The sequence below is a fragment of the Lepidochelys kempii genome, chromosome 7 (assembly GCF_965140265.1).
Source record: "Lepidochelys kempii isolate rLepKem1 chromosome 7, rLepKem1.hap2, whole genome shotgun sequence".
NCBI classification, from domain to species: Eukaryota; Metazoa; Chordata; order Testudines; family Cheloniidae; genus Lepidochelys; species Lepidochelys kempii.
The window spans coordinates 117582712-117609361 of record NC_133262.1 but is presented as its reverse complement, the minus strand read 5'-3'; the positions used below and the strand labels follow the sequence as shown (position 1 = coordinate 117609361).

Genomic DNA, 26650 nt, shown 5'->3' with positions numbered 1-26650 from the left:
AGGCCTGAAGCCCAACCCAATGACAACAGTGTGTTCCTATATATAGCTGTCAGGCCACATGGCCTCGTGCAGGTACATAATTCCACATGCCAATCTTCACCTTCGCTGTCTATGGGCCTGGCTTTGTTTGGTCTATTGTCTGACCAGTCATCCTCTGGGCATCCTGGTTTGTGTACCTGCATGAGTGCTTCAGCCTCTGAACTGGTGGCTGAACCCTTGCAACGTGCGCAAAGTGTCCCTTTTCTATCTCCAGAGCCAAGCTATGACTCTGGTTACAGATGTGTCTACCAAAGGCTGGGTAGCCCACCTCTGCTGCCTTTCTGCACAAGCTCTGTGGTCACCCCAGGACGTCTCACTGCACATAAACAGGTTTGAGTTCCATGCACTTCATCAGGCCTGTGAGCTGTTTGTCTCCCATCAACAACCAGGTTGTGCAAGTCCTTTCAGACAATACCATTGCCAAATTTTATCTCCACAAGCAGGGGAATGCAAGATCAACTCAGCTGTATCGGGAGGCTGTTCATCTGTGGAACCTATGCATAAGAAACAAAGTTGCTCTGAGAGCTTTCCATTTTCCAGAAGTGAGGGACACCATTGTAGATTCCCTCAGCAGGAATTTTACAGACCACCATGAGTGGTCAATCGGGACATCCTCCTCCAGATCTTCTATCAGTTGGGCTACCCAGAAATAGACTTTGTTTGCTACCAACCTGAACAACAAATGCAAGATGTTTTGCTCCAGGGCAGACTGCATTCCGAGTTAGTTAACAGATTAATTTCTCCTCTCATGGTCCAATTATCTCATATTCCGTTTGGCTCACTGGACCTGGAGTCTAACAGTCTTCAGGGTGCAGTGCAAGACAAATTTATTTGGTGTAACATTTTAGTGTTTTGTTTGGTTGTCCTTATTTTATTGAATTTAATGTTTCTTTGACTCCAAACGAGTGCCTCACTGCTATGGTGACAGATGTTGACAAAATAAATAAAATAGTCTGTTTGAGGTCCCAAATCCATTTACAATATGCACAAGCTTTAAAATTACAAAAATAAATACATTTTAAAGGCCTTTTACCATCTGTAACAGGTTGTGCGCACCACCACGGTGCCTCCTGCTGGTTGCTCTGGGAATTAGCTCTGTACAGCTCTGGAGTGCCCTTTGCAGGTGGTGTCTCACCCATTGTCTGCTCTGCTGTTTCCTTTGTCTCGGGGGGCCTGTGTCACTCCCGGACCTCAGCGTCTACTTCAGGGCACACTGTGCCCCAATTCTGTTGTCTCCTCCCATTCCAGGGAAACTGGCAGTCCTTTGCCCAGCTTCTCGCCACAGTGGCGAGCTAGAGTCCATAGTCCAGCCCCTTGCTCAGGGCAAGCTGCAGTCCTTTGGCTCAAGCCTGCACTCAGGTGGAGCTGCAAATAGTCAGTTAGGCTAGACTCTGGTTCAGAGCGGGGCAGTAAGCAAGGTCTCTCTGCTCCACCTGTGCTCAGGTGGGGCTGCAAATAGTTAACGAGCCCAGGCTCTGGTTCAGAGCTGGGCAGGAAACAGTACTCAGCTTGGGCCTGTACCCATAGTCAGTTACCTCAGGCTTTCCTTCAGCTAGCCTGAGGGCGGGGGGAGACTGCCACCCACTACTTGGGTGGAAGGGGGAATGCAGGCCCTCCCACTCCACTGCATCCTGGCCCAGGGCCCTAAAGGTGGCAGAGGGGTCTGCCACCTCATCAGCGGGGATCCAAGCTGCAACACACTGACTCACCCTCTGCCAGCGTTGCAGCCCAACAGGGGTCTACTACTCCTGGGCCACTTTCACACTCCCCCTCTAATGGTACCCGCTGGTCCGGTGAGGTAAGGTGATCTGCAGGGGCCTCAGTTGCCAGCAGAAGCTTGTCCGGGTGACCCAGGCCAGTCGTCTGCTTCCCCCGGGATCAGGTCAGTCCAGGAGGTCCGGGCCAGTTGTCTGCACTCCATGGGCCTGTTGCCATCTCCCACTGCGAGAGCTCAGAGGAAACATCTGTCCCCTCCAGGGGTTGGCTGCCCACTGAGCTTCCAGGTCCCGCCTTTATATTCCTAGCCCCGCCCTTCGCTTCTGGGAGGGCAGAGTTAGGGTTCTGCCCACAAGGGAGTGGAGCGACCCTCTTCCTCTGTCTGGGGAGGGCCAGTCCACCTCACTACACCATCCCAAACCAAATTTCTAGTTTTTCCTGCACTACTAATGACCTCACTACATTAAAGCAGGGATTAGCATTCTGTATTATGCTTAGGTGTTAGTGACACTATCAGCTCTTTCAGAGGGGAAATCAGGAGGAACTGATTTTCATATACTTGGTTGTAAATGTTTTTGCATTTAGGTCTTTGTGTCCCCTTGATCTTGGCTCTTGCACAATTTTTAAAATGTTAAGTGTTTCATATCACTGTTCTGTAGATGAAAACAGCAGCTGCAAACACTTTGAGAAAGTTGAGAAACTTTGAGAAAGTTATGTAGGATACATATGCAAATTTTATAGTTAATAGCTGCCTTTTAACTTTTAGTCTTGCTGTCTTTGCAGGAGCAGAGCTCTATAAGGCTGTACATAAATAGAGGCTATAAATTCGTGGTGATGGTTTAAAAATTCTCTGCAACAGAGTTTTGGATTGACACTTAAAACCCAGAGTATATTTTCCAGTAGCTTTTAATGGTTTAAAATTATGTCCTATATTGGGGGTCTCTGATAGTTTCTTCTTAAATACATGTACAACGACTGTTAAAATAATATTGCATTTGTCTTAAAGTGATAGAAATAGAATTCAGAGTAGCAGCCGTGTTAGTCTGTATCCGCAAAAAGAAAAGGAGTACTTGTGGCACCTTAGAGAATAACAGATTTAAATTTGTTAGTCTCTAAGGTGCCACAAGTACTCAGTTTCCTTTTTTAGAAATAGAATTAATGCCGAAGCTGTTTCTCAGCTTTTGTTGTTTTGCCCACAGCCAGTATTGTAGTTAAGATGCTGAACAATCTGACCTGTTCTTAGGTCCCCTGATGTGGGAAAAGATCAGTTACAATATCTGTTCTCACTGAGACAATTGTAATTGCATGCTTAACCCTGAATTCTCTAGTTCTTTTTTCCAGTTTTTCAGCCCCTTAATATTATTTTATTATAGTTCTTTGAATATGTTTTGGGGTTTATAATGTGAATAGAAACTGAACTACTCTTTCACAGGCTTTAAAACAAACTACAAAGGTTCTATTTTTGTTCCCCTCCCAGTGTCCTCTTTCCATGTGCGCAGAGTTTCCATTTGACTTGATTACTTGTAACTGAGGATCAAATTGGATAAGTAGCATTTGCTTTCTATACCATAATGTGTCCATGTGCCCTAGAAGCCATGTAATGCAAAGCGCATATTTAGAAGCAAATACAAACTGTCATTAAAGTGCGTATTTAGAGACTTCAGAAGTGCACCACATTTGGCAGGTAGCTCATAATTGCTCCGAAGAAGTCATCAGTCTTTTGGGGTTTTTTAAAAAGATATTTCTTCTAAAAGGGGATTGTTTAACGCTGTAGATCAGCAGTTCCCCAAATGTGGTCCCCAAAATACTTGTTAGTAGACGTGTTGCTGTATTTTCTATATAAGTGGTTGATGTAGTTACTGGAGGCTGTGTTCAGTTGCTTATGGCAGAAAAATGATTTTAGGAAGTAAAAATAAGTCTTTTAGACAATCTCTCCAAGATGTAGTCCATCCTATACAAATGTTTGTGACTTACTACTGTAGACCATAATGGTTTGCGTGGGCACAACAGCTCTAATCATTTACTATGTGGGGAGGTTTATCACATAGATATGCAAGACCATAGTGATTACTTTGGAGCAGTTAGTGTGCCGTTGTGCTGTCATATATTCACAGAGACTATGTATTATAATGTCCTGTTAGCTGGGTGTCTTTCTCTTATTTAAAATTATATTCTAAAATTCATATGACAAGATGTATCTGACATTTCAAGTTTATTCTCTTAATCTTTAGGGGATATACTTAGTGTTGACTGTAGTTATTCACTAATTAGCCAGGATGTGGACCATAAACAATCTTGTATTTAATTAAGATGGAATGTCTGTAATTAAAATAGACTAAAAGCAATAGTTGCCTAAAATGAATTGTATTACTCTATATGGGTGTACTTGTCTTCCCCAGCCCACATCCAGGATCAATTCTTCCATAAGCTCCAAACTGACATGCGTGAAGGCTCCTTCAGTATTGCTACAGCTTTGATGTAGGAGATTTTAGCTAATAATTCACCATATCACACTTGGTCAGTATTAGTGAAGAGTGTGACATGGTTAGTATGTAGACCCAAATAATTAACCTTTCTGCCAAGTTTAAACTTTCTAGTGGCTTCACCCATGATGACATGTTGCATCTGGAGTATGACTTCTTTGAACTCTCTGAGTGAGGCTGCCAGATAAATGTTCGACAGCAGTTTAAGACCTATAGTATTCCAAATAAAATGAATAAAGCACAAGTATCTCTTCCCACTGTAAAAATTCTCAGAACAAAGATGATCCAAAAGTAAACTGAGCCTAACTTTATCCAATGTGGTCATAGTTTATAGGGCCTTTGTGAGGTGGCTTCCTAATAAATTCAGCATACTACTTCAAGATTGTGTCTAGGTTAAATAAAACATTTGGGTTAGGATGTTGTAATTTGTTTTTCTCCACTTGAGAGATTATAATTATGGAATGAAAGAAGATAAGATCTGTTTATGTGAAATACAAGACTTCAGCAATGAAGAAAAGAACAGCTGAAGAAAGTAAGAGCTGGCCTTATATCCAGTTCCGTGTACTTTTATTTACGCAGTATCTTTCCTCAAAAGATCGATAAGGCTATTTGCTAGGAGTTTTTTTTTAAAGTTAGTTATCTTACTAAACAGCTGGAAATTGTATTTCATTAATGAATATGAAGCAGGATATACCAATAGCATACAAAGAAATTATAACAAGGAAAGAGTATATAGAAGAGAAGGACTGTTTTAAGATATCAGGTTTTTCATTGGCAAAAGACATGTTTGACCAAAATCATCCACTAGGCTTCAGTGGAGTTACACTCTGGATCAACTTAGCCCTTTCTCTTACTATCTAGAATACAAGATATACACACATGTAACTAAAGAATTTGCTACCTTTGAAGCAAAGAGATTTGTAGATGGATATTCTAGGTTGGCATACTTTCTAAACAATACAGAATGCCTTGCACATTCAATGAAATGTATGTATTCATAAATATGGGGTCTGATTGAGTATTTTCCATGAATCATGTAGCTAGAACCAAAAAGACCTAGCTATGATTAAGGCTACATTTTAGTCATGAGTATTTTCAGTAAAAGTCAGGGACAGATCACAGGCAGTAAACAAAAATGTATGGCCTGTGACAAGTCCATGACTTGTACTATATACCCCTAACTAAATCTTGTGTGGGGGTGTGGCCCAGAGGTGCCGTGGGTGCTCTGGGGGGGCCAGTGGTACGCAGCCCGGGATCCCTGCTGGGGGGTTTGGCGGGGCCGGCAGGCTCCCCCCAGAAGGAGGCGTGGCCAGATGGCTCTGCACGCTGACTCTGCCCTGAGCACCAGGTCTGCAGCCCCCATTGGCCAGGAACTGCAGCCAATGGGATCTGCGGGGGCAGTGCCTGCATGCGGAGCCGTCAGCTAGGAGCGGAGAGAGAGACGTGTCACTGCTTCCGGGGAGACCCCCGAGGTAAGCGCTGCCCGGAGCCCCCAACGCCCTCCCACACCCAAACTCCTGCTGTTACTGGGGGAGGCGGGCATGGTGGCCCAAGACTGCCCCAGCAGCAGTTGGTGTGGCTGGCCCAGAGGCTGCCTGAGCTGCTCAGGTGGCCCCCGGGCCAGCCACACCAGCTGCTGCAGAAATCACGAAGGTCCTGGAAAGTCACAGAATCCATGACCTCCGTGACAAACTCACAGCCTTAGCTATGATATAGTTAAAAGGAGCTGTGCTTAAACATAGTTTCAGTCCATATCTAAACTTAATTGTATTGTGTGTATCAAATTTTAACATATGGACTAGCCAGTAATTTAAACAAGATTCTTTTATTTCTTCGTATGCCATGGGAGATATAAGTGGCATTTAAGTGGTGCATAGGCCTTGAATGGGCTCTCTGCATAGGGAAGAATTTCACGCTAAAGAAGGAAGGGGTGGGAAAGCTATAGGTGATAATTAGCGTCCCACCAAATTCACAGTCCATTTTGGTCAATTTCACAGTCAGGATTTTAAAATAATAAATGTTATGATTTCAGCTATTTAAATCAGAAATTTCATGGTGTTGTAATTGTAGGGATCCTGACCCAAAAAGGAGTTGTGGGGCGGGGGGGAGTCGCAAGGTAGTTGTAGAGGGGGTTGCTGTACTGCTACTCTTACTTCTGCGCAGCTGCTGGCGGCGGCGCTGCCTTCAGAGCTGGGCAGCTGGAGAGCGGCAGCTGCTGCCCGGGAGCCCAGCTCTGAAGGCCGTGCCACCGCCAGCAGCAGCGCAAAAGTAAGGATGGCACGGTATGCTACTGTCACCCTTACTTCTGCACTGCTGCTGGCAGGGTGCTGCCTTTAGAACTGGGTGCCCAGCCAACAGCTGCTGGCCACCCAGCTCTGAAGGCAGTGCAGAAGTGAGTGTGGCAATACCGTGAGTCGTGACGCCCCCTAAAATAACCTTGTGACCTCTGCAACTCCCTTTTGGGTCAAGACCCCCAATTTGAGAAATGCTGGTCTCCACTGTAAAATCTGTATAGTATAGGGTAAAAGCGCACAAGAAGACCAGATTTCACGAAAGGAGAACAGATTTCATGGTCCATGATGCGTTTTTCATGGCTGTGAAAAGGGCCCTAGTGGTGGTGATACATGATTACTCCGTAAGACTCATACATCTTGATGGTTCCACTGAATTTTTGCCACTTCTTTACACATTTTAATTCTTGCAATGACATACTGGTACATACTATACCACCATTTTTATTTTTACCATATTATACTGCATGCTATTTTTTTTTAAAAAAGCATTAATGCAAGACTGAGGTTGAGAAATAAAGAACTCACACCTAAGGAAATGCCATCACCTTGTAAGTAATTACAGGAATTTAAAATTTTGGTTAAGCCTTTTTGGAAATCTGGGATATTGTAACTTTTGATAATGCTTAACCTGGGCACAGCTGGGGAACCATTGAAAGACTTGCCAGAAACAGACAGGCGTAGAGGAGCTTTGTTTCTGCCATTACACCTCTGGTGTTTCTGCCCTAAACGCCAGAGGCGTAATGGTAACATGATGATGACAATGACTTCAGAGTTCCCTCAGTGTTTGTATAGCTACTTTTTACTTTGCATTTTTATATTTCTGATAAGTCTAGCATTTGTTTGCGTTACAAAACTTCCAGTGCTCAGAACTAGTAACCCAGTTTCTTTCAGACCCAGTTTGTGTTTTAGACTTCATTGTGATCTGTCAAACCAGTCTGAACGCAGTTAGTACCAATGTTAAGTTAGGCACATATGGGAAACAAGGTTCTTAAAATTTATTTTTATGTACACAAAACTCAAAAATGGCCATGCTTTTTAACCTTTCCAAAAAATTCTCTGGCGGAACTTTTACACGAAGCATAGAAAAAAAATCATCTCCAAAGGAATTTATTTAAGAAGGTTATGAGCAAATTAAAACAGTGGAGGTGGGGCCAGTGGCATGCAATGGATGTTGCTACCCATTAACTGTGGGGCCACTCCTGCTGTAATATAGTGAGATCTTTTGTGATTACAGGAATTGAATAATTTAAAGATAGAGATTAAATGTTGCTCTCATTCACCTACTACTTTTTGACTGATTTTGGTTTTAAGGGGATGACAAGGGAAGGTGATATAAACAATTCATCCTTTTTCTGTGCCACACTCCATCCCCAGTCAGTTATGGAGACTGATTAGATCCCAAGGGAGACTGTAAACAATTGAAAGTTTAAATGACTTTGAAGTTTCCCAGCTAAGGTAACCCTCCACTCTGAGTGTGTGAGACTGTGTCAGTCTTCTGGAAGCATGTCTGAATTGTACAAAAACTTCATATAAAAATGTACTATTTTAATATAAAATTTTTATATTAAAGTGAAAGTGTATTTTTTATGTTACATTCTTTATTCTTTTTCCTCTGGCACAGACACAATGATACAGGCTATACAATTTCTAACAATGGACATCTTTGTCATTTGTATGTGGGTGGACTGATTACCATATAAAGTACTTTCCTCAAGGTGAGCCCTAAGGTCACTTAAAACTACATGTAACCTTATTTTTAGGTTATTCCCTTTCCCACTTCTGCAAAACATATTCTCAGACCTACTGACACACACAGGTAGTTTACCTAACTAACTATGAATCCAGTAAAACATACAAGCTAGTACCTATTGACCTTTTTAAAATTAAAGGACACTTCTCTCAAATTGAGAGAGCACATTTTGACAATTACTTCTTACTGCTTGGCATTGCCTCTTGAAATTGTGAAAATGAAATGTTTCCTTACTGCCAACAATTTGTTCTAGGCCGCCTTCTCATGAGTAATTATGCAGTGAGTACCTCTCCTGAACTCTAAGAACCCGTGTGATTAAATAAAAAGGTACACTACATTTAGAGCATAATGAATTTGTTCCAATGGGACAAAGTATTGTTTTCAGTGTATAACATGGCTGTATATGCTAACCAGAGAGAACCTGCATTTTCATGATAAAAGTACTGGTTCCACATAAACTTACGTACTGTAATGAGATGTCCTGGAATCGACCAGTTTGGCAATGAGCTATAAAATACTAATGTCTTGGCTGAATTTAACATGCCATGGACATGTGGATTCCTGAGAATGTCGCACCTTGTCTTTGCCAGTAAATCACAATAGTGTCCATTCTAGACACTTAATCTGACTTTGCTGGCAATTTTCCATTCTTATCTGGGGGAATAGAAGGAGAGGGATGGGATAACTTTATCTTAATGTAGATATGCAATATGTTGGCAAGCTGTAAAGAGAATCAGATCTGGATTTCATTTCTTCAACTTTGTGTGATCCAGTGCACATTCCTAACATGTTACAAACAGCTTGTGTCTCTGAAAGTGCAATATCAGTTTTCAGTGGCAAAAGTCCCTAAAGGAAACAGTCTGATTCTTCCATGTGCGAACAGCTGGGCGGTTGTGGATGGAATTAATTGCTGATATATACTGACTGTGTGGGTCTTTTTTTCCTTCCCCTTCTCTTGTCATTTCCTTTGCATCTGTGAAAGGCAAGTTTTTTAGACTTTGAAAACAATGTACACTTTTTCAGCAGTAATAATTCAAGATTACTGAAATTATATATTTATTTGGCTAGAAATAGAACATACCCATGTCTCTCCTGAACTCTAAGAACTCATGCTATTAAATAAAAACTGTAATGCAAAAACTCTAGCGAAGATTTTCAAAGGTACCTTGTGACTTTTGGGTGCCCATCTTGAAAAACCTTAAGAGGTTTGACTTGCAGAGGGTGAGCACTCAACACTTTCTTAAAATAAGGCAGCTTTAGGGTGTCTTGAGTTGGGCATAGAAAATTAGTAGTTAGTTTTGAAAATCATGCCCCTATATTTGTAGCGTTGAAGCAGTACAGTAATGGGATGACCCTACTACATTCAGATGATAGTCACACAAGTTTAATTGTTTAAAGTCAGGAATGCTCGGTACTTAGAACAGTCGGGGGATTTTAATATTATCATGGGATCGGAAAGCCCCACATTATCAACAACATTGCATGCCAAACCAAAGGCTTGTCAACCCTCCATCAACAGATCACAAATCAAAAAATGGATTCAAGAGCAGCTTCCAGACTCCGAAGGTGTGAGAATCTGTGACATGCTGATTTAGTGTTAAAATTCAGTGGAAAAATCTATGTATTGTAAAGACAATATTTTGCTAGTTTCCACCCTGTAGTTCTCAAAGACATTTTCCCCGCTGTCTATAAAATGGTTTAAATTAATCTTGCAACAGAGGGATTTTTAGGCTTAGACTACATTACAAAAGGCTTGCCAGTATAGCTTATTTCATTTGGGAAACAAGCAGCAGCTATACTGGCAAAAACATTTTTCATGGTAAATTGCATGTACACTAGAATATCTAGTGTAGATGCAATATGGGGCTGGTATGAAGTGTAATTAAAAAAAAAAAATCACCCCCTCCTCCAACTGACATTTCTGTTCAGAAAATAGTTTCAAGTGTAGACCCGGTCTTATAAATCTGAATAACTTTAAGCTTTATAAGCATTTCACGTTAGAATATGTCCTCACCTGTTTGTGTTGAGTAGCGCATTGTACCTCAAGTGGTCCCATTGGAGCCAGTGGGACTGCTTGCAGTGTGAGATTCTGCTTACTGTGAGTATGGGTGACAGAATTTGGACCAGAATGCTTTTAAGATTGTGGAAAACTACAGTAGGATTAAGAATGTCCAGGTTAGTAACAGTAAATACTAGCTTTTTAAAGAAGTTGCAAAAAAGTGAATCTGTGCAAAGTTAAAGTCCTTATGTAAAACAAGCTTATGTACATATACAGAATTATTTTATTTTAAATATGCATATATTTTTGAGCCCGCTGTAGTGGATATCTCATGTTAAGTACTTTTTTGGCAGGTAATAAGAGTTATGGAAACAATTAAAATTCTTACGCAACATTGGATCACTTGTTTATTTGGAAGAGTGGGTGGTGTTTGGGAAATAAAGAACAGTTCTTTGCTTTAAAACAAAAATTGTTTGCTTTGGAATGATATGTATCTGGGGAGTTTTCACCAGAAAGCTTTGCCTTTTTTTTGGTCTTGTTTTGTGTTCTGTTTTTATAAATTCCTATCAGACAATCCTGAAAATAAAGCATAGTTTGACTTATTATGTATATTTTGTCTAATAAATAGAAATACTGTATGTTGCTTTACTGGTAAGTATTAACATATAAAAGGACTACTGTGTTTATTTTAGTTGCTGGTAACATGTTTGTGTTCCTGTTGACTTGAAATCACTACAAAATTTTGCAGACAAGATGAAATTTTCATTGCAGCAAAGAGCATGTGAAACCTGCAAAGGCTCAGCTTAGAAACGGGCCAGTTTCTGTTCAACCTTCTTGTCAGTCCTTTCCCAGACAGTTTTCTTCTAATGCCCTATCTGCCTAACTTAAAGGTCTAAAAGGTGGGAAAATGCACTTCTCCTAAGAATTGATGGAGGTTACGAGCAAAAGCCCACATTTTTAGGTGCGGAATTTTCCAGTCTCCTGGTATGCTTGCAGCTGGATGTTCCTGTAGATCACATCAATACTTGGTAGCATTATTTGCTTGCCAAGCTTGCAAATGAATTTGCATTCTGTGAGTCTTGTAGTTGTGGGTCTTCTTCTGAAAGTGCTCCACCGTTGCTTTTTTTACATATACAGTACTTTGGATAGTTTGAAAAATCATAAAGGTCATCTTTAGGGCAAGGTTTCTTCAGAATTGCCACACTACATGTTATCAGTTTAAATGGCAGCTTTTTTTTTTTTTTTTCCAGAGTAGCAGCCGTGTTAGTCTGTATTCGCAAAAAGAAAAGGAATACTTGTGGCACCGTAGAGACTAACCAATTCATTTGAGCATAAGCTTTCGTGAGCTACATCTTCACTTCATGAAGTGAGCTGTAGCTCACGAAAGCTTATGCTCAAATAAATTGGTTAGTCTCTAAGGTGCCACAAGTACTCTTTTCTTTTTGTATTTTTTTTGAGCAATGGGATGTCTGTTGCAATATGCTTCTGTGTAAACAAACACAGGTGGTATAGATTTGTTAATTCTATGGCAACTGTAAACCACACAAATGATTAATACTGTACTTGGGAGGAGTCTGTGGCTTTGTATCTCAGTAAACTCCTTAGTTTCTCCATGCAAGAAAGTGGCTCTGAAAGAGAGAACAGTTTTCAGTTAGTAGGGGTGAAGCTCTTGTTGTTTTGGGGGGGATTAAAAGAACATTGTAAACATTTTACTGGCTGCTAACTATCATAAAATGATGGTATATTTTTAATCAACCACTTGATTACAATTTAATTACTTGATTCAATATAGAAATTTCGTACATACTTCAGATTGCTCTGTTTGTAATTTTACCAGCATTAGCAGACTGACAACTCCATGATCTCGCAATACTTTTGAAGCTTGAGACATTGTGGCATGAACTTTGTGTAAGAGTGGGTTCATTCAATAAAAAATAAAAGGAGCATTTAAAGAGCCTTTTATTCCTGCCATAAAGATGCTTTTGTGCTGTTGCTGCTGTGTATTTCACAGAGCAGTTGGGGAGGGATGCAGCAGAAAGTTGTTTGAAGCATATTTTGATTCTCTTCTATTTCAGACATTTTTGTTTTCATCCTTGATGTAGTTAGGTGAATGGTGAGTTGAATTTTTGTGTCTGAATTATTGGTTTCCCTATGCAGTCAGTGTTCAGTTAATCTATGTTTACCTCTTCTAAGATTTTTTTCTCTATTGTTACTGTTCAGTTGGGGGGGGGGGGGTTGGGAACATGGCGCCTGCTTGTGCTTCCATTTCAATCAATGGAAAGCTTTTACTTCAGTAGGAGCTAGATGGGACTCTTGTTTTGCAGTACATTACGATGTGCATTTCCACACTATACGTTCAGAAAAGGATTCAGTAGTGATATGATACAGTGAGTTATTGAAGCTACCTTTTAAGATTTACAGTTGAACGATTATAAATCAAACAAAAAGGATGTGTTTGAAACTGAGTAAAACCAGTATATATCATGAACTAAATCCAAATTACATAATACATGGCACTATAAATAGGGACTTATCAGAGGGGTGTGTTCTGATTTAAAAGTACAAGAGAAAGTTGTATGCAAGGAGGGTTTTTTAATAGCCTTGAGCGTTGTACGTAATGCCATGCATTTATATTTCCTTAACTCTTGTGTCATGAGCAGATTCTAAAAACAAAACTTTTTTTAACGTCTTTTAAACTAGATTTTCTTGTAAAACTGCATTTAAAATTACATATTTCTCTTCGCAAAAATATATTCTATTTTAAAAGTTTTTCCTACAGGTAAATCTTGTTTCACCATCTGGAAATAGGTTTCACTTTTTATATTGCGTTTTTTAAACTTAATTTATTCCATTAACTTCTATGAAGTTGGGCATATAAAGCTGAGCCCGGGAGCTTGATGCTCTGTTTTGGCATAGTTGTTTAACATTGTTTCCACAGTCTGGCACTCTAATCCATTTCCTTGCCTCATTGAGCACTGAAAGTGACATAAATTGACATAACTAGACTTTGCTGATTGGTGCTGAGGAAGCAGCCTGAGAGGTGAACTTTACCCTACCATCCTGCCAATACATTTACGTGGTTACAGAAGCAGGAATTTACATGTCATGATGTTTGTTGTGGAGTGAATCAATTTTTTAAAATGTACAGTGTGTGTATATTTGTAATTGTTACGTGTAGGATTGCCTGAAAGACCAGAGTTTCACCATTTGGTTTGTTTAGCCATAATTTCATTACAAAACAAAAGCTGCATGGGAGTGTCTTTGCTACCCAAAGGTCTGAGGTTCTAAACTGCAGTGTAGGTAGAGGACAATGATTGGGAATCTTCTATGAAAGAATTTTCTGTTATAGTTTACCTTTACTCCTGGGGAAATTCTGCCACAAAAAATTAAATTCTGCACATGATAATTTAAAATGTTGCATATTTTGTTTTGTCAAAAAACACAATATAATTGTGTGTGGTTGGGGCTCCTGCTGTCTACCCTGACAGAAAAAACAGAAAAATTAAGAATTTTGGTGGAAATAATAAATTCTTGTCGGGGGGGAAGGACTCTGCAGGGAGTATTCATTCTGTGCAAATTCTGTGCTGTGCAGTGGTGCAGAATTCCAGCAAGAGTATTATTTTGCAGAAATTTCTTTAGAAGTCCATGCTACATCTCAGGCATGGTGCAATTTAGTTATGCAGTCTCCTGGAGTTTATATTGCCATTGATTGCATTTACTTCATTCTCATTAAAACTAATGAATTGTGTGCATATGAATGGGAGGACAAACCCTTAAAAATGTTGCTGGTAAATTTGATGGAGACAGAGCACATTTTCATTATTACTGTATTATGGCAGACAGTCCAATGTCTTGTTAGCAGGATGTTAATTATCTTTAATGGTCTTGTTAATTGGAAGAGAGTGTATAATGAAAATTTGTAACAAGCAACTTTTTTGATCTTATCATAGTTACTATACTGTTGGATTAACTTGTCTGTTTAGGTATTTATTCCATGGCCTGCATCATGTCTGAGCACTTACCTACAACATATGTTACTTAAGCAATGTTACCTACTAAAAAGGCACACAATGAATGAATAAATAAATGCTATTTAATACCAATAATTTCACTGTAAATTTGATACCATGTATATTGTGACATTCTAGAAAGGATACTAGACTATCGTATAGAAATAATTTTAGGTTGAGAATGATTGTCACTAAATTCTAGAAATAGTCAGGTCTGATCTTAATCCTGAGATGTAACATACAGAGTATAACTATAATTGGGGATGCGCTTTGATATATTAATTAGTGCTGTCAAGCAATTAAAATGTTATCGTGATTGAGGGAGGGATGGCTCAGTGGTTTGAGCATTGGCTTGCTAAACCCAGGGTTGGGAGTTCAATCCTTGAGGGGGCCATTTAGGGATCTGGGGCAAAAAGTGGGGATTGGTACTGCTTTGAGCAGGAGGTTGGACTAGATGACCTCCTGAGGTCCCTTCCAACCCTGATATTTGGGGAGAGGGATAGCTCAGTGGTTTGAACATTGGCCTGCTAAACCCAGGGTTGTGAGTTCAATCCTTGAGGGGGCCATTTAGGGATCTGGGGCAAAAATTGGGGATTGGTCCTGCTTTGAGCAGGAGGTTGGACTAGGTGACCTCCTGAGGTCCCTTCCAACCCTGAGATTCTATGATTAATCGCACTGTTAATAATAGAATAGCATTTAAGTACGTCTTTTTAGATGTTTTCTACATTTTCAAATATATTGATTTCAGTCTCAACACAAAACAAAGAGTACAGTGCTCACTTTATATTTATTACAAATATTTGTGCTGTAAAAAACAAAAGAAATAGTATTTTTCAATTCACCTCATACAGGTACTGTAATGCAGTCTTTCTCATGAAAGTTGAACTTACAAACGTAGAATTATGTACAAAAAATAACTGCATTAAAAATAAAACAATGTAAACTTTTAGAGCCTAAAAGTCCTCTCAGTCCTATTTCTTGTTCAGCCAGTCACTCAGACTGACAAGTTTGTTTGTTTGCAGGAGATATAATTCTGCTCGCTTCTTGTTTACAATGTCACCTGAAAGTGAGAACAGGCGTTCCCATGGCATTGTTGTAGCCGGCATGGCAAGATATTTATGTGCCCAATGCACTAAAAATTTATATGTCCTTTCACACTTCAGCCACCATTCCAGGGGACATGCATCCATGCTGTCGTCGGGTTTTGCTCAATAACGATCCAAAGCAGTACAGATTAACACATGTTCAGTTTCATCGTCTGAGTCAGTTGCCACCAGCAGGTTGATTTTTTTTTTTTCTTGGTGGTTTGGGTTCTGTAGTTTCCATATTGGAGTATTGCTTTTCTAAGACTTCCGAAAGCATGTTCCACACCTCATCCCTCTCAGATTTTGGAAGGCACTTCAGATTCTTAAACCTTGGGTCAAGTGCTGTAGCTATCTTTAGAAATTTCACATTGGTATCTTCTTTGCATTTTGTCAGATTTGCAGTGAAAGTGTTCTTAAAATGAACAACATGTGCCCGGTCATTATCTGAGTCTGCTATAATATGAAGTATATGGCGGAATGCGGATAAAACACAGAGCAGGAGACATATAATTCTCCCTCAAGAAGTTCGGTCAAAATTTAATTAACACATTTTTTTAACGAGCGTCATCGGCATGGAAGCATGTCCTCTAGAATGGTGGCTGAAGCGTGAAAGATGCTAAACATTTGTATGCAATCTGACTCGTAAATATTTGGAATGCCCAGTTCAAAAGTGCCATGTGAACGCCCATTTTCACTTTCAGGTGACATTGTAAATAAGAAGCTGGCAGCATTATCGCCTGTAAAATGTAAACAGACTTGATTGTCTTAGTGATTGGCTGAACAAGAAGTAGGACAGAGTGAACTTCGTTTTGTTTTTGAGTGCAATTATGAGTAAATTTTTTTTTTAAATCTACATTTGTAAGTTATGCTTTCATGATAAAGAGATTGCATTATGGTATTTGTATGAGGTGAATTGAAAAATACTATTTCTTATCATTTTTACAGTGTAAATATTTGTAATAAAAATATAAAGTGAGCACTGTACACTTTGTATTCTGTGTTTGTAATTGAAATCAATATATTTGAAAATGTAGAAAAACATCAAAAATATTTAATACATTTCAAATGGTATTCTATTGTTTAACTCAAAAAAATTAATCGTGATTAAAAAAAAATAACCGCGATTAATCGCAGTTATAATTGCACTGTTAATGGTGTGGGTTAACTGGAATTAATTGACAGCCCTAATATTAACTTTTTTCAGGATTGGTAACATAACTGTAGTTGAACGGTAAGTCATGCAGAATACAATGCAATTTGCATCTTGAGCTGCAATATCCACAGACTACATAGTTTGTTTAATTAATAAACGAAAACCATGATTTCTTTGTCATTCTGCAATCACAGAAGAGGGCTGCCACTCCTTCTGTGAAGCAGAGATCTTGGCTGGAGTCACACACAGTGGGAATTCACTTCCTGTCAGGAAATGCTTTTCCCCCCCCCCCCCCCCAATGTTTTATCTTGCTGAGGCAACCAAGAGTGAACAATAGGCTATTAAAGTATTAGAACAACAAGTGTCATAACTAACCCAATATGTACTTTGTTCTGAGTATTATCCCAAAAGAAAGCATTGGCTAGTCTTCAGGATTAATTCAGAAATCAGTAGAAATAGTGTGTAAAGGCCTTAACCATTGTTTTTCAAATATTAAATAAAAACTTAGTTTTGTATTGAACTTTGAGAGCTTCCTGTCATAGTTTCCTGTAGTAAAAACGATAAAAATAAACTTAGTAATTCAAGAATATTGGCAAAGAAAAGTTTTGTTTTTTCCTTTTTGAAAATCTAAATTCATTATTTTTTAAAATAAAACACAACAACTATTTTATGGAATTCTCATTGCATTTTGAAGAATGATTCTGACTACATAAATGGTGTCATGAGATTTCATTTTTAGTGTATGTATCAATGTATAATTGAGCAGATCTGATACAGAAATCAGAATATCTTCTAATTACCAGCCCCTCAAATTCTACCTGGGATCAGAAAGTCAAGCTGAATTATTTCCATCTCATGGCCCATTACCAGTGATGAAGAGTCTACAAGGCTAGTTACTCTTTCACCTTTTTACCCTGCAGTCACATAATGTTTAATGACTTTGCACAGACACAAATGAGTGGAATTTAGTAAACAACGCTGCTGATGCACCAAAAGGAAAATAATTCAGTTTGCTCTGCCCATGCAGCCTCACAAGGAGTGAAATGTAGTGAAAGGACATTTTAGTCAATAGAACAGAGACAGGGACTCCACATTATACCCATGTGAAGTGGATCTCTTGAATAAAAAGGTGTCATTTTTTATAGATGCTTTCTTCAGGGTAGAACTGCTCTTTAAAGAAAGCCAAAGTTGAAGCTTGTTTCACATTACAATCTCAGTTTGCACATAGAGACATACCCTTAACTAACAAACAAAACCAATCCTCCTGAAATTTCATACCACATCTCCTTCCAGGGTAGAATTTTTCCGCCTGCATTGTGGTGGATTGAACAGATCTAATCCATGAGTAATGTCCAGACCAGTGGATGCCTTCCATTATGAGAAATAAAAATTAAGGTAAGGAGACTAGTTTTCTGTCTTGCATTGTATTTGTTTGACATACACATCATAAAAACAAATTTTCTGTTTAATTTTTTTTGAAAATATTTAATATTGTGGGATTGCTAGAGTATTTTGCTAGAGTATTGCTCTCCACACACTAATACTAAGTTGCTCATTTAGGCCCTCATCCAAAGTCCATTGAAGTAAGTGGGAGGTGTTTCACTGACTTCTATGGGCACTGGATCAGGCTGTTAGAGATCAGTTCTGAAATGCTGGGACTTTCCTGATTGACTTCATGGGGAGCAAAATCAGGCTCTTGATGCAGGAAAAAGCATTTAAAAGTCACTGTGTACATACTCTCCAATTCCGTATGGGCATATAAAACAAATCTATAGCAGTAGCTGTACCATTAGATATACAGTGTGTCATGCCTCTGCTGTATTGGGCATAGTGAAGGTCATTATAATTTCATTAGGTGATTGACGCTGGTTGTTGGCCTTTTTCACAAAGGAATTTCTGTTCAAAATATAATGTAACAAGAACATTCATATGTTAGTAGCAGGTTCCCATGGAAACTTTGTAAACTGATGTTCACAGGCAGAAGCAAAGGTCTTACTATTTTGAGAGCCCTACTATATTTTCTGTACATATTTCATAGTAATTTTCTGTTGTGCTATTCTGGTTCTACATAATCCTAAAACTTTTTAATGATTTTCTTTAGCGAAAGGGCACTAACATGCTTTTTGGATGCATGGATGATGGATTTATTGTCATTATTGCAAAATAAGGACTAACTTTCAGTACATAAAGTATCATAGAATCTCAAGTTTTGAACTGGTTACCTTCATATTTAGAAGCTATAATTTAGCAAGATATGGCCAGAAACCTTTGAAATATTTTTAGCTTAGCAAGTATCTGACCTTGTTTGAGTACAAGTCCCTATATACATTCCACACATGTATATGTATGTGCTCCATACACCTGAGACTGAAGATTTGTAGCAAGTAGTATCTGTTCACCCGTGCATAAGTAGTTGCTCTCCTCATGCTTCAAAACAAGAGCATAAAGGGTGGCACGGACTGATTCCTCTCTGATTCCTTCTTACCACCGCATGGCCTGAGTTGGAATTTGCTGCTCCCACTATGATCGTCCTCTACTTGTATACTTGTAAATACATACTAAAAACTACTTATACTTAATATAGCTTAGTCTTCGTGCCTCAGGAAGTTTCTCCCCATGAAGGAGGACTATGCCAATACTCCAGGGGTTTAAGAACTATCTCCTGCCCCTGTTCTTTCTGTGTCAGTAACTAACCCCAGTGCTGCCTTTATTGCCTTGGGGAGGTTCATATTGCCACCAAGTGTAGCATTTGCTGTTCCTCTGTAACATACTAGGTGTAATGCAGCAGGAGAGTGATAGATGAGAGGTATATAAGCCCTAGAATGATTAGAGCCTTATTCCCTTCAGGGTGATTAGAGCACCTGAAGCCAATTAAGGCCCTGCCCCAGACCTAATAAAAATCCCCTGTTTCAGTCAGACGGGGAGGGGAAGGAGAGTTGACTAGAGTTGGAGGAGTACTGTTAACTAGAGTACCAGGGGAAGGGAAACCTTTCCCAAGCAGGAAGAGGGTAAGCGGTCCACAAAGCTGAAGAGCAGGGGGTGGACCTGGGGCCCTTCCCCACTTCTCTCCCTCCCCCACTGGGCATGAGCAGAGCCCACAATGCCCAAGAATAGGGGCAAGGGGTTGCACCCTGACCCACCACACTAAGGACAAGCGTGGGATCCACCATAGTAGCATCGGCCATTTGCCACACAGTGTACAATCCAGACTAAAGACCAGCTGTGTCACCTCTGCCCTAAAACCTTGGGTTCTTTATAATGCCTTGCTGAAGGAGCTCCTACCTGTGCTGCTCACAAACATCCTTCCAGCATGCAAGCCATATCCTGAGTATTTGAGTGTAACTGCAGCCTGCCAGCCATACTTGGTTACACTCTGGCTCTCACCAGCCTTGGTTGAACCCCTAACACACTCACATTTCTGGGGCGGAAATGTAAGATTGGATGTCCTGTGCCACCCAGCCTTCTCCTGGACAATAGAAGCTATATTAGGTCCATTTATTTCTTTAATAGAAATAATATGCACACAACTTGTCACCCCAAATGGAGTTTCCCAGACACTTCAATTTAAACACACTAGAGTAAATAAAACAAGTTTACTGACTACAAAGAGAGAACATTTAAGTGAATAGAAGTAATGAGACGTAAAAGTCAGAAACGGTTACAAGAAAAATAAGGATAAAACATTATTGATGCTTAATTTAAACTGTATTAAATTCAAAACAGTTCTCTTACCAGGTGCTTTCAGCAGCCTTACTGACCAAACTTCTTAGCTCAGAACCCCTCTGCCAGTCCAACAGCTGCTTCCTTTTACCATTCAGGTGTAATGAATCAATGAGCAGAGAGAGGGGTGTGTTGGGAGTGTTTGTCCCCTTTTTTTATAGTTTGTTCCCCTCTTGAAAAATGTTTCCAACTAAGTAACAGGAGACACAAGTCTGTGTGGAACAGGGATGGGCAAATTTTTTGGCCCAAGGGCCACATCTGGGTATGGAAATTTTATGGTGAGTCATGAATGCTCATGAAATTGAGATTGGGGTGTGGGAGGGGATGAGGGCTCTGGCTGGGAGTGTGGGTTCTGGGGTGGGGAGAAATGAGGATTTCAGGGTGCGGGAGGGGGCCCTGGGTTGGGAGGGGGAGGATGAAGTGGGTGGGTGGGGGAGTGGGTGTTGAGGGTTCTAGCTGGGGGTGGGGAGTTTGAGGTGTAGGAGGGTGCTCTGGGCTGGGTCCAGGCCTGGGGCAGGGAGTTAGGACATGGAGGGTTGGGAGGGCTGCAGCAGGGGTTCAGGCTCTGGGGTGGGGCTGGGGATGAGGTGTTTATCTCACTTCCCTGCCACATGCCCCTTTCCCAGCTCCTTCTCAGGGACGACTCTCACGAGGAGATCCTTCGTCAGGAGGTGAACTCTCCCCTCCAAAAGGGGGCCATAGAGCAGGTGCCATCCCAACATCAAGTGAAGTGGTTCTAGTTCTCATGTTTCATAATTTCTAAGAAAAATGGAGGATGGAGACCAGTTCTTAAGCTATGCCAACTAAAAGTTTTTATTTGCAAATCAAAATTTTGCATGGTAACACTGGCATCAATAATTGCCTCCTTGGAAGAGAACACATGGTTCATGCCCTCAACACGAAAGATGCTCACTTCTGTGGGACTGGTAAATATCCACATTGAAGACTTCTGAAATTCATGGTAGAACAAGAGCACTACCAATTCAGGGTACTTCAATTCAGGCTGGTGACTACCAATTCAGGGTACTTCCCTGAGTCACCAGCCTGAATTGTCTTCACAAAAAGTAGTGGCCCAGATGAAATGCAGTGGTCATACAATCTTCCCATATCATGACAACTGACTAATCATAAGCAGATCAAACCAGGAGGTCCAGTTGGCAACCCTATGCTTACTCCACTTCTGACATTGCTGAGAGTCTGTAAACAAAGAAAAGTCCCATGAGGACTATAGATTTCATAGGAGTGACCCTAAACCATCCTCCTGAAAAGCTTACCTCCCTATAGACAGATTTTAGGCTACGAACAGCCTGTTAAACCAAGTCACCCTCAGACCTGAAACCACTATCAGAGTCTGCTTTTCCATAATAGACCACTTGGCTGCGTATACATATGTAACGCCATTTGCCAGACTACACATTTGTTGACTGCGGGACTGGCTTCAATCTGTTTACTTTACCGCATAAGGACAACATGAATACTAAGGTAGCAATCTCAACCAAAAGTCAAAGCTCTCTCATATGGTGGACAAAACCAGACTAGGTGTGAGTGGGAGTCCTCTTTCTTCCATCCACCCCGATGTAACCACAATGATGGATGCATCCCTCCTGGTATGGGGTGGGGGGGGGTGTCTCGTATGGACAGTCGCACTACACAAGCTCCATGGTTTCCAGGGGAGGCCAGAATGCATATCAGTCTGCTGGAGATGGTGGCAGTTCTCCTAGCTTACAACACATTCCTACAAGAACGTAAGAACGGCTATACTGGGTCAAACCAAAGGTCCATCTAGCTCAGTATTCTGTCTTCCAACAGTGGCCAATGCCAGGTGCCCCAGAGGGAATGAACAGAACAAGTAATCATCAAGTGATTCATCCCCTGTCGCCCATTCCCGTCTTCTGGCAAACAGAGGCTGGGGGAACATAAGAATTCCTCCTCCTCATACAGTCCTGCCACATCCAAATAATGTCGGACAACTTGATAACTGTCTTTTTTAATATAAAATAAAGAGTGGAGCAAGATCTCTTCCTCTGTGTATAGAAGCAGTGGACTTGTGGAACTGGTGCATGAAGAACCACATCATATTTTCTGTGATGTAGGTACCAGGTGTGCAGAATACTCTGGTGGACAATCTCAGCAGGCACTTTGCTGTAGACTGAGTGGGAAATACACAATTTTATCTTGACCAAAATCTTCACTGAGTGGGGAACACCATGTTGGTACTTGTTAGTCTCCCAAACAAACAAGAAATTAAATCTTTACTACTCTGGATCAGGATTAAGCCAAGACTGCAAGGGTGATGCTTTTCTTTTCTCCTGGATGGACCATCCAAAGTATGTCTTTCCTTCCATCCCCTGCTACCTTGGGTTCTCCACAAAATTCTCCACAACAGGGCCAGTGGTGTTCTCATTGCACCCAATTAGCCCAGACAGTTTTGGTTTCCAGACCTTCTGCAAATGTCACCCTGTCTTCTCATCTATATTTGACCTTTTCTGGATCTGTTAACTCAGGGCAAGGGCAGGATCAGACATTCCAACCCAGACTATCTTCATTTCATAATTTGGTGTTTGGATGGGAATCAAAACTGGAATGTTCATGTTCAGAGGCTGTCTGAACTATCCTAAATCACAGAAGAAAAATCTCCACTAGAAAATGCTATTTACGTAAATAGAGGTGTTTCTTTACTTGGTCACAATGGAATCCATTATTAGAATCAGCAGGTGTCCCTGTCACTTTAGACTATCTCCTGTCCCTCAAAATGTCAGAGCTTTCTCTTAGCTCATTAAAAGTCCACTTGGCAACATTCAGTGCCTTTCATCCTTTGGTGGAAAGCCACTCTATCTTTACTCACCCTACTACTATTCAGTTCTTGGAAGGCCTCGACCTTCTTGAAAGGACCTTCCTGGCAGTTATGAAACACATCACAATGGGACCTCAACTTGGTACTATCAGCTCTAACCAGACCACCTTTTGAACCAATGGCCACATGTTCCACATCTCCATGAAGGCTGCCTTCTTAGTTGCCATCACATCGGCCAGACAGAGGGGTAAACTGGAAGTACTCATAGCAGTCCCACTGTTCTCGTATTTCTCCCTTCGTCTCCACCCAAAATTCACCCCCAAGGTCATTTCAGAATATCGCATGAACCAGCCTGTTCACTTACTGGTATTCTTCCCAAAAAGTCATTCTTCTTCGAGTGGTTGCTCACATCAATTCCATTCTAGGTGCGTGCGTGCCCACGTGCGCGGTTATCAGAGATTTTTGTCTTGGCAGTATCTATAGGGTCGGCAGTGGCGCCCCCTTGAGTGTCGCAGTCATGCATCAGTATATCAGGCGCCGCTGGCTCTACGTCCTCTCTGTTCGTTCTTACCGCCCATGGTGATTAGTCGGAGCGCCTTTCCTTGCATAGCAAGGGCTAGTAGTTTTTTGTCTTTACTGACTTCATGCCTTAGGGCCTTGTAAATAGTTTTTTATAGCTGTAGTAATTAGTGCTAAGTAGTTGTTGTTTGTTGTTTTGTTGTTAAGTGTAGTTAGTAGTTTAGAGTCCCAGCGGAGACTTCCCTCCAGGTGGGGCATGCCCTGCTCTCCCGGGTTTAAGCCCTGCGTGGACTGAAACAGGGCTATGCCTGTAAGTGATATCCCCCCCACCCCCCCATAGCAGCTGCCTCAAGTGCTTGGGGGAATCACCTGTGAGAGATAAGTGCCATATTTGTAAAAACTTTCGGCCCTGCACGCCGAAAGAGCAGGATATTCATTTACTGGCTCTCTTGGGGTCCGCCCTTGGTCTGGCTTCAGTGCCATCCCACCAGGACTCACAACTGCTTCTGTGCACAGTGCGCCCCCGGCACTGGGCTCCTTCTGGCACCATTCCCAGTTGCCGGTGCCCCAAAAGAAGGTGAGGAAACACAGCTCCCCGGCACCAGGCAAGAAGGGCCATGGGTCATCAGGCAAGGGTCCCACTTCGGGCCACCCGGCCACTCTGGATCCACGGGTTTGTGCCTTCCTGGTTGGGGCCAATAGCCCCTTAAAAGGTCCACCACCAACTCCCGGGAGTGGTATGGGACCAAAATCCCTGACTGCACCAATGCCTTCACAAGCTCTCCCAGTGCTGAGAGAACAAAGGCCTCCGCCCACACTGCTGATGCAGCACATGCCACAGGAATCGGCAAAGGCTCCCCAGGAGGGCAAGCCAGCCTCTAAGACCCCTTGGGGCAGTAGAGTGCTGCTGATCCCCCAAGACAAAGTAGTGCTCTCCACCTCCATGCCGCAGATCGCCTGAGTCATAGCCTAGATCCTCTGGGGCTTGCCCTCGGTCACCAGCACCGTGATCGTGGTCTCTGCCATCCCAACGCGGATTGCCTAGAGGGAGATGCTGATCTCTGTACTACCGGAACCGTTCACCCTCCCAACGGTAGTCCTCTTGGCGCAGGTCTGGGTTGCCTACCCTGTGGGAGTGCTCTCCGTCATATCTCTGGTCCCCCTGGCACCAGTCCCCTCAATACCAGCACCAATCCCCTAGCTCTGGGCCCTGGTCAGCAGACAGGCTCAGGCATCTGCGGCCTCACCATGGTCAATGGGAGGGGATTCCTCCAGTGCAGACGGGCAGGTCAGCCCTTCGCCGAGACTCCACCAGTGTGAATGAGTACCTGAGTCCGCGTCAACATCAGCACTGCCTTTGCAGCACGGCCAGTGGCCAGTGCAGTGTCCTTATTGGAGCATATGGGGAATGCCAGTCATGGCAATGCTCCCTTCACACCGCTTATCGGACTCCGCTTCATAGCAACAGCTGGCGACACCGGTGACACTGGGCTTGGTGTATGAAGCATGCTCAGAGGTCGAGGCAGAAGAGACTGTACCCACCCCTAAGTCTCCCTCCCCCAGGGTGGAAGATGCCCTAGGGCCTCCCCCAATGGTACAATCATCATCTTCGTCCCCAGACGAGGTGATTGCAGGACCCTCAAGGGCCAGCCCGCCGGATGATTTTAAAGAACACCAGGCCCTGCTTTGATGGGTGGCCAGGGAAGTTGGAGTTGGAGGAAATGGCTGAACAGGTGGACACCGTGTTTAACATCCTGTCAGGCTCTACCCCGGCCCATGTCGCACTACCAGTGCATGATGGTGTCCTCAGAATTGCCAAGGCCCTTTGGCAAACTCCTTCATCCATCCATCCCACCTTTAAAAGGGCCAAAAAGAAATACTTTTTCCCAACCAAAGAGTTTGAGTACCTTTACACCCACCTTTCTCTCCCCCCCACCCCCAGGCTCACCAGTGGTCTCTGCGACCAATGAAAAAGATAAACAAGGGCATACCAGCTCGACTCCCAAAAATAGAGGCCAAAAAATTGGAGCTGTTTCTGCTCATCTCCTAGGGAGATACAATTTCGACTTAGGATACTCCTGCCATAAGTTCAAGAGTCCCTCCACAGGGTTTACCTCAGGAATGGCACACTGGTGAAAGAGGGCACCACGGAGGCTCGGTGCTCCCTCCAAATGGCATGGGACACAGCTGACTCAGCGGCTAGGGTGGTCACGTCAGCAGTGGTTATGAGATTCAGCTCCTGACTTCAGACCACCTGCCTCTCCAAAGATATGCAGACCTCCATCCAAGACCCCCCCCCCCCCTTCGATGGGATTGGTCTTTTTTCAGAGCAGATGGATGCAGTGCTGCATGGGTTAAGACATTTGGGCCACTCTTTGCATGTTGAGCATATATACGCCGCCGTCTGCAAGAAAGCAGTTCCGGCTGCTGCCTAGGCCTTGGCAGTCTTGTCTAGGGTCTGCAAGTAGAAGGGACAGGGATGTTAGTTTCAGCTGCTGCTGCCCTTCCTCCTCCTGCTCACCTGTGCAGCCCGGCCCAATGATGAACCCTGGGGGCCAGAAGCACTCGTTCTGAGGGTGCGGTCGAGAGTGACGCCCTAGTCACCTCCCAGGATCCACCATCTTCTTTCCTCCACCATCTTCATCCCTACCATTCGGCCTGGTTGTGGGTCACCTCGGACCACTGGGTGCTGGAGATTTTTAAGAGCAGGTTAGACAAACACCTGTTAGGGGTTGTCTAGATAATACTTAATCCTTCAATGAGTGCAGGGGACTGGATCAGAGGACCTCTCGAGGTCCTTTCCAGTCCTATGATTCTATTATATGACCAGAACATATTCATTCCCTGGACACTACGAGGGCCCACTCCACGATCGCAAAAGCAACTTCACCAGTAGCTGTTTGAGAAGTTCCAATACTAGACCTTTGTAAGGTGGCTACCTGGAGTTCCATCCACATCTTTATGAAGAATTACTCTCTGGACCAGGCTTCCTCGTCAGATGCAGCTGTGGGAACAGCAGTGTTAGACATTCATACCAACTGCATTCTCGCACCCTCCTCCTATTTGAATACTACTTATCAGTCACCAA

At 42.2% G+C, this 26650-nt stretch overlaps 1 protein-coding gene across 15 annotated transcripts in view; it reads left to right on the top strand.

Moving 5' to 3' along the window:
- ADD3 (adducin 3) overlaps window positions 1-26650 on the top strand; it is a 189641-nt gene that overhangs the window by 88444 nt on the left and 74547 nt on the right. For 5 of the 15 annotated variants that reach the window (XM_073354410.1, XM_073354405.1, XM_073354411.1 and 2 more), the window contains one exon: window positions 17823-17924. The exons of the other annotated variants lie outside the window; for them this stretch is intronic. The gene's annotated coding sequence lies outside the window, so the exon portion shown is untranslated. The remainder of the gene's footprint in view (window positions 1-17822; window positions 17925-26650) is intronic. 15 annotated transcript variants of the gene reach the window in all.